Here is a 9,818-nt window from a genome sequence, read left to right as displayed (position 1 = left end):
ACAGTTTCTAAAACTGGTAAGTGACTTGAGTAAAAAAAATTCCTTATTAAATAGATTTTACTGAAATTTAGTAACAAGTAATTGCTCCCAAAGCTGAGAACGTGCAGCCCGCTGTTAGCCCAGAGGACAAACTTTTACTGTCAAGTTGTAAACCTCTGAAAATAGTGATTTTAAATAAGAAGTGATGGCACATACTTAATATCATCACAAATGGTGATACCATGATAACATTAATAACTGACATTTATACAAGGACCCAGAGTGCCCAGTCTGCTTTATGAACTAGCCCCCGAGGTAATTGCCATATTGGGTTTTATATTTACAGGGATCGCCTCACCTTTCACTGAATTCCAGCTACTTCTGGGCTGGAAGCTAGCAGCCTTTGGCCTTGTCTTCACAAGTGATTTGCCTCAATTCCAGGAATGGATGGGCAGCTGTTGGTGTAGCTGAACCAGTTAAAACAATGAATCTTGAGAATACCCCTACCATAGACTCTTGCAAGGGAGCTGGAGGGAGAATCAAGGTTAACCTGGAAAGGATGTCAACTTTTGAAAACACACTTGTCTAAAAAGAGTTTTCCCTGCTATTGTGACAACACTCAAAAATTATTATACCTGAAAGAGATTAAAGAAAAGCAATATTTTCAGTTTGTTTACATTGTGCATTTGACAGCACTTTGTGTTAATCAACTTCACTGTTTTCCCCCTGTACAGTAGTCAATCCGTTGTCCTTTTGTATGGGTATTTCACACAGGAACATGGATAAGAAATACTTTTTAAAATAGGAAAGTTTGATGGTAAAAACCACAAAAATTGGCAGGGTGGGTCAGGAGCATGTTTAGTACATTAAGCTTCTTTCAACTCTCTTTAAAACTGACTAGACTTCAATATGACTGTGTGTCTTTAAGGCTGACTGGCTGATTTACATACACTTATGACAACTAGCATGCACACAAAGCCCAGCTCCCTGGAAGTGCAAGCTCAGAAATTTAGTGAAAAATTTCTGTTGTACAGGCCTCAAATGATTTTCAGTATTAAATTTTGTTACTTTCCAGCCAAGTATTTTCTAACTAGGTAGTAGACATAATGCTCAGTAAGATAGGGAAAGTTTCAAATCTGAAAATTTTGCTGGTTTTGGAGTTAACTATTAGGGAAGAGGAAGGTGAAGATGGAATCATTTATTCTTTTAAATGGATGGAAAATATTACTTTATTCACACACTCATTCAAAATGGATATGACAGTTTGCCACCTTAACAAGAAAGTTTGCTCTGAAGCTATAGGATTGAAAGGTTTAGGACCCTTACCATTCAGTTGAGGGGGTGATAGGAATTTCAATGGACAGTGACAAGATAAAAATAATTAAGTGACTTTAATTCTTAAACAGTGGGGTTAACAGATTAATTTTTTTCAGTTTAGTTGAATTTAATAGTAGCCACTGTGCTATTTGTTGACTTTTTATTCTTTTCCCACCTTGGGCAGGGGAACTTGTGTGAGATGAAGAAAATATAAATGAAAAAACAATAAAATGTGTTTTAATTTTTTGTTTTTGTTGTTTTGGCTAAACAATTTTCATTGAGAAATCATACTTAAATATTTCTATTCATGTTAGATTTTGTAAAACCATTTTTATTTAACGAAACCTGCTTTTGGGGCCTGAACTGAGGTCCCGATCCTTACAGCCCTATACTGTCAGAACCTTGCCTCTATAAGGAGTTCCACTGAAATCACTCATGCATCCGATAAAATGAGCTATAGCTGATGAAAGCTTATGCTCAAATAAATTTGTTAGTCTCTAAGGTGCCACAAGTCCTCCTTTTCTTTTTGCGGATACAGACTAACACGGCTGCTACTCTGAAACCTGAAATCACTCAGGCTCTGTGCAGGTGAAAAGGGGGTGTCCACTCAGCCCCAGTTTCAGGATCAGGGCCTAAATTCACAGCCTGCCTCTGAAGGAAAGCTTTCCACTAATATCAAGCCAAATTTAGCTTTAGTGGAAACAAATGCATTCCTAGCTAAGTTAATGGTGTGTCCTCTTACACCAGTACTGAATTTGACCAGCTTGGTTTATTTACAAATCTAACCTTAAATACTGTGGTAATGGTAATTTCAAGAATTATGAACATGCACCAATAATTGACAATCCCATTTTCCACTGACAATTTAATGAGGCCATGTAGGTGTGGCAGGTAGGTGTGGCAATTTCCTGCAGTATCCTGGACAAACTTTATTCAATTAAATTAAACCTTACTGAATGAAGTTTAATAGCTTTGGAGTCCATTGTATTAAGTGACTGGTTTATGTATCTTTGTGGGTCAGGGATTGTGTGTATTTCCATGAGAAGGAGTAGCTACAATTCCACCAGTAAACAGTGGCAGTTGTTTAGGCAAATTCATTCAGGTTGTAACACCTCCAGAGAAGCAGCACTACCTGCAGAGGCTCACATATACTGATTCAGATTGGATTTTTTACAGAGTAGCAGACAAAGAAAGGACTTCTGGTTAAATAGCCCAGTTTAAACTGACTCAGAGCCTGCCTTCAAACAGACAGCACCTCTGGTCCAACCGGGGCGCGGGGGGGGGGCAATCCTTAGGGAAGGATTGGAAGGACTTTGGCCTACTGAGGCCAAAAAAACTGGGGATGCTTGTCAGGAGCAGTGGAAGCTCCCTAGAAGATGGAGGGGCCACCAGTGCCCAAACTGTGGCCTTGCCCCCCCCCATGCTGCCCCTTCCCCAAAACCTCCACCCTTGTGCCACCCCCTTCCCCCGAGGCCCTGCCCCCACGCCATCTCTTCCTCCCAGAACCCGCCTCTGCTTGCTCCTCTCCGCCCGCTCCTGCCCTCGTTGCTCGCCCTTATGGCTGATAAAAAGTGAAAATCACATTTAAACGTGATGGGGCCATGGCCCCTCCCTCTAGCCCACCCCTGTTGCTTGTTCTGAAGTTGTAATGAACATATGACCACAGGATAAACCCCTGTGTGGGGTTTGAAGGATTAATCACCAACTAGCACCCTTGGAGTGAGGGGGGTGATCTCTGGTAAGCTTATTACTAGGGCTGTCAATTAATGGCAGTTAACTCACATGATTAACTCAAAAAAATAAATTGCAGTTAAAAAAATTAATCGCGATTAATCGCAGTTTTAATCTCACTGTTAAACAATAGAATACCAATTGAAATTTATTAAATATTTTTGGTAGTTTTTCTACATTTTCAAATATATTGATTTCAATCACAACACAGAATACAAAGTGTACACTGCTCACTTTATAGTATTATTTTTGATTACAAAGATTTGCACTGTAAAAATGATAAAAGAAACAGTATTTTTCAATTCACCTCATCCAAGTACTGTAGTGCAATCTCTTTATCATGAAAATGCAACTTACAAATGTAGATCTTTGTGTTACATAACTGCACTCTAAAACAAAGCAATGTAAAACTTTAGAGCCTACAAGTCCACTCAGTCCTACTTCTTAGTTTGCCAATTGCTAAGACAAACAAGTTTGTTTACATTGACGGGATGTACTGCTGCCTGCTTTTTACTTACAATGTCACCTGCAAGTGAGAACAGGCATTCACATGGCACTTTTGTAGGCGGCGCTGCAAGGTATTTACATGCCAGATATGCTAAACATTCATATGCCCCTTCATGCTTCGGCCACCATTCCAGAGGACATGCTTCCATGCTGATGATGCTTATTAAAAATATGCATAAATTAAATTTGTGACTGTACTCCTTGGGGGAGAATTGTATGTCTCCAGCTCTGTTTTACCTGCATTCTGCTTATATTTCATGTTATAGCAATCTCGGATGATGAGCCAGCACATGTTCATTTTAAGAACACTTTCACAGCAGATTTGACAAAACGCAAAGTAAGTACCAAAGTGAGATTTCTAAAAATAGCTACAGCACTCGACCCAAGGTTTAAGAATATGAGGTGCCGTCCAAAATCTGAGAGGGACAAGGTGTGGAGCATGCTTTTAGAAGTCTTAAAAGAGCAACACTCTGATGCGGAAACTACAGAACCCAAACCAGCAAAAATGAAAATCAACCTTTTGCTGGTGGCATCTGATTTAGATGATGAAAATGAACATGCATCAGTCCACACTGCTTTGGATCATTATCAAGCAGAACCCATCATCAGCATGGAAGCATGTCCTCTAGAATGGTGGTTGAAGCATGAAGGGACATGAATCTTTAGTGCATCTGGCATGTAAGTATATTGCAACGCCAGCTACAACAGTGCCATGCGAACGCCTATTCTCACTTTCAGGTGACATTGTAAACAAGAAGCAGGCAGCATTATGTTCTGCAAATTGTAACCAACCTTGTTTGTCTGAGTGATTGGCTGACCAAGAAGTAGGACTGAACGGACTTGTAGGCTCTAAAGTTTTACATTATTTTATTTTTGAATGCAGTTATTTTTGTACATAATTCTACATTTGTAAGTTCAACTTTCATGATAAAGAGATTGCACTACAGTACTTGTATGAGGTGAACTGAAAAATATTTTTTTTTGTTTTTTACAGTGCAAATATTTGTAATAAAAAATAAACATAAAGTGAGCCCTGTACACTTTGTATTCTGTGTTGTAATTGAAATTAATATATTTGAAAATGTAGTAAACATCCAAAAATATTTAAAATAAATGGTATTCTATTGTTGTTTACCAGCACGATTAATCACGCAATTAATCGTGATTAATTTTTTTATTCACACGATTAATTTTTTTAATCACTTGACAGCCCTAATTTCATGTTATAGCGGTCTCAGATGATCACTCAGCACATATTGTTCATTTTAAGTACACTTTTGCTACAGATTTGACAAAACGCAAAGAAGGTACCAATGTGAGATTTCTAAAGATAGCTACAGCACTCGACCCAAGGTTTAAGAATCTGAAGTGCCTTCCAAAATCTGAGAGGGATGAGGTATGGAGAATGCTTTCAGAAGTCTTAAAAGAGCAACACTCCAATGCAGAAACTACAGACCCTGAACCACCAAAAAAGAAAATAAATCTTCTGCTGATGGCATCTGACTCAGATTGTGAAAATGAACATGCATCGGTCCTGTGATGGGTCTGGTCACAGAGACCCCTTGGGACTCTCACCTGATGTGCTGAAATTACCTCTGAGCCTGTTTTCCCTGACAGCTTGAGACTTCCAGAACGCTGTCTTGCTGAGCCAGACACGCTAGCCTGCTGCAACCCAGACGCAGGGTCTGGTCCACGCCTCCAAAGCTGCAGATTTAACTGAAAACAGCTCAGCAGGTTACTTATCTCCAGCACCCAGACAACCAGTTCCCAATGGGATCCAAACCCCAAATAAATCCATTTCACTCTATATAAAGTTTATACAGGGTAAATTCATAAATTGTTCGCCCTGTATATCACTGACAGAGAGATATGCACAGCTATTTGCTCCCTCAGGTATTTATCACTTACTCTGGGTTTATTAATAGACAAAAATGATTTTATTAAGTATAAAAAGTAGGATTTAAGTGGTTTTAAGTAATAACAGACAGAACAAAGTAAGTAACAAAGCAAAATGAAACAAAACACGCAAGTCTAACCCTAATACATTAAGAAACCGATTACAGGTAATATCTCACCCTCAGATATGTTCCAATAAGCTTCTTTCACAGACTAGACTCCTTCCTAGTCTGGGCCCAATCCTTTCCCCTGGGACAGTCGTTGTCAGTTCCAGCAGACATCTTAGGTGGCAAGCAGGGGTTTTCTCATGGCTGGGACCCTTTGTCCTGCTCCATCCCCTTTTATAGCTTTGGCACAAGGCGGAAATCTTTTGTCTCTCTGGGTCCCCACCCCTCCTTCTAAATGGAAGAGTACCAGATTAAAGATGGATTCCAGTATCATGTGACATGGTCACATGTCACTGTAAGACCCCTAGTTTCCATTCTTCCTGGGTTGGCCCACACATACACAGGAAGGCTTGCAGGCAAATAAACCATTTACAACTAATTGTCCTAGTCAATGGGAGCCATCACGACTTTACAAAAAGAAAAGGAGTACTTGTGGCACCTTAGAGACTAACAAATGTATTTGAGCATAAGCTTTCGTGAGCTACAGCTCACTTCATCACTACAGCTGTAGCTCACAAAAGCTTATGCTCAAATAAATTTGTTAGTCTCTAAGGTGCCACAAGTACTCCTTTTCTTTTTGCAGATACAGACTAACATGGCTGCTACTCTGAAACCTATCAAGATTCTAAACCACCATTAATGGCCCACACTATGCATAATTACAATAGGACCTCAGAGTTATATTTTATATTTCTAGCTTCAGATACAAGAATTATACACGCATACAAATAGGAGGAATATATTCAGTAGGTTATAACCTTCGTTATGATACCTTACAAGAGACCTTTTGCATAAAGCATATTCCAGTTACATCATATTTACACTCATAAGCATATTTCCATAAAATATATGAAGTGCTTTGGATTGTTATCAAGCAGAACCTGTCATCAGCCTGGACGCATGTCCTCTGGAATGGTGGTTGAAGCATGAAGGGACATATGAATCTTTAGTGCATCTGGCATGCAAATATCTTGCAACACCGGCTGCAACAGTGCCATGTGAATGCCTGTTCTCACTTTCAGGTGACATTGTGAACAAGAAGCAGGCCGTATTATCTGCTTCAAATGTAAACAAATTTGTTTGTCTGAGCAATTGGCTAAACGAGAAATAGGACTGAGTGGACCTGTAGGCTGTAAAGTTTTACACTGTTTTATTTTTGAATGCAGTTATTTTTTGTACATAATTCTACATTTGTAAGTTCAACTTTCATGATAAAGAGATTGCATTACAGTACTTGTATTAGGTGAATTGAAAAATACTATTTCTTTGTTTTTTACAGTGCAAATATTTGCAATAAAAATAAATATAAAGTGAGCACTGTACACTTTGTATTCTGTGTTGTAACTGAAATCAATATATTTGAAAATGTAGAAAACATCCAAAATATTTAAATAAATGGTATTCTATTATTGTTTAGCAGTGCAATTAATCGCGATTAATTTTTTTAATCTTTTGACAGCCCTACTTATTACCATGAGTGTACGTTCTTGTATTGTTTTAAATAGATTTTCTCTGTAATGCTTTCACCTTAAGAACAGGTGTGCTTGCTTAGAAAGAGCTGTGTGGTGGCTTAATTGTGGCAATTGACCTGCTTTATTTTCTCCTCAGAGGTGGTAAACAGTGTAACTTAAGGTTTCAGAGTAGCAGCCGTGTTAGTCTGTATTCGCAAAAAGAAAAGGAGTACTTGTGGCACCTTAGAGACTAACCAATTTATTTGAGCATAAGCTTTCGTGAGCTACAGCTCACTTCATCGGATGCTTATGCTCAAATAAATTGGTTAGTCTCTAAGGTGCCACAAGTACTCCTTTTCTTTTAGTGTAACTTAAGGAGCTTAGCTTTGCTGGGGGGTTCACAGTATCGTCAGGGAGCTGTGTAGTCTGGAAATACCCCTCGCAGGAGGAACAAGGATAGGGACATGGGTCTCCACACAAGAGAGGTGAAGCCTGAGGAGTCAAGAGGCTAAAGTGGGTGCCCTTTCTGGACCACAGAGGGTGAATGAATATGCAGTTGCCCTGAACCATGACTGTAGGTATTTATTTTCTTGCTTGCCTTTGTTTTATATTATTTTAACTTAGTCCTGGTCAAAGAAATTTTTGAAATGGAGGCCTCATTTATGCCAGTAATAAACCTGCTTTTTAATACACCTTATGATATTTTAGTGGGTCTTAAAAAAAGGCAGTGATATATAAAGTTTCTAGGAATGGTACACCTTAAATATTAATAATTCTCCATGATACTGACCCCAAACAACACTGCATTCTCTATTAACCAGAAGTGCCAAAGGCTGCTCCCTCGCACTACCTCCATGTTCCCCATTACCCTAAAGCTCCCAGTTCCGCTACCCTGAACCATCTGTACATTATCTATTACATTCAACGTCTCAGTGTTTTTTAAGGCATCAACAACATGGGCTACACCATTTCTTGTAATAGGAACAACCACCCACTTCATAGCCACTGTTTCTCTTGTTGGGGATTTTATATTGGATCACATCATAACCAAAATCCAGACATTCAGTTCAAATAGTTTGAACAAGGTGGTGATGTCACCAATTTATAAGCTCACAAAGGGGGAATTAAAAAAAATCAAAAAACCCAAAGTAATTGAAATACATTTAGAGGTGAAACATACTTGATCATTAAATTAGGTGAATGCTTTACCTTTATTTATTTACAGCAATCAGAATATTCTTTTTACTATCAAAAACAGTAACTGGCTTCAGCTCACTAAGTGCAGCCTTGATAGCAAAGGATTGCTTAGTGCTTTCAAAGCTTATGTGTACTTACTAATGGTTTGCTTCTTTGTATGCTAAGTAAATGCCCTTTCACTGATGTCTTTAAAAGTATTAATACCCTTCCGCTTATATCAGTAGGGCCCCAATCGCGCAAACACTTATGCATGTGCTTAAAATTACAGTGTGAGTAGCCCCACTGAAGTCAATGTAACTCGCTCCACTTAAGTCACATAAGTCATTTTTCACTGACATTTGCATACGGAAAAGTTAAAATGAATAAAATTGAAGTCATATGTTATTGAACTGTAATTAATTTATCAAAAAATGCACATATTCTAAGTAACAGATGGTCAATAGTAGATGATAGATGGCCTCCTCTATGTCAATAAATGGCTGTAACTCACTTGAGGGGTTCTGCTGATGTCATAAACTGCCAGAGTGCAGACTGAGTGATTTATTAACAGCTGCAGAAATCCTAGAGTGAATCACATCCTTGTATTCACTTAGTGTCCACAGATTGTTATTTATAAAATAGGAGGTTTATTTTTCTTCATTATTATAGGGTTCTTTTATATTAATTTAGTCCTGGTGGGCCTTCCAGGCTTCAAGCACGAGTGGGCTCCTAATTTAATGAAGAGAAGCATCCGGTTGTAATTCCAGTCCTGTTTGTCCCACCGAGGGAAGGGAGCTGGAGGATCTGTACTAAGCATGAGTTCCCTCATCTTTCTGTGGTTTCCCTCTTCTAGGCTGGCCTTATCTCCTGCACCAAACTGGCAAGTCAGTGCAGGAATGAGAGGTTGCAAGAAATGAGTACTTGCACTGTTTGCTCTTAATGCTGACTTTTCCTCTCCTTGTTCCGTAAGCAACACAGCAGCCTAACTGCAACTCTGCCCACCCCAAACTTCTCTATTCTGTGCTGCAAAGACTTTTAAGACTGAATGTGCCACTAAAAGGAGCAAGACATCATTTTGTGTTTATGGATCCACTTCATTTTAAAAAAAATACAACATCTTGTATTACTGGCTTAATTACATTGGGCCAAATTCTGCTGCGCAGCCTCTTTAGCGTTTGATAGATTTACACCATTGTAACCGGGAGAAGAATTTCACCCATCTATTGCAGATCTCTATATCTAAAAGAAAAGTACTTTCAGCCGTGCCACTGAGTTTTCTCCAACTAGATGAATGAAAATATAGTGCTCAAGTTCACACAACAGGAAAAAATCGTGCTTTCTAATTCTGCAAGCTAAGTTACTGAAAAGCTGATAAGGGACACAGAATACTGGAAAACTATTGGGGGGCATTTTGTCAGATTTCAAAGTTCTGCTTTACCCCCAGTAGAGTTGTAACAAATAGCTCAAGGTATTATTTGTCCATATAGAGCACATATCAACCCTTTCAAATGTGGGAATACTAGTGCCTTTTTTCCTAAAATTGTCTGATAAGCAAGGGTTAAGCTGCCTGCTTCATATTCCTATCAGTAACCTT

Source organism: Natator depressus, chromosome 6, assembly GCF_965152275.1.
Source record: "Natator depressus isolate rNatDep1 chromosome 6, rNatDep2.hap1, whole genome shotgun sequence".
In the NCBI taxonomy this organism is placed as follows: domain Eukaryota; kingdom Metazoa; phylum Chordata; order Testudines; family Cheloniidae; genus Natator; species Natator depressus.
This window is presented reverse-complemented; position numbering follows the sequence as displayed.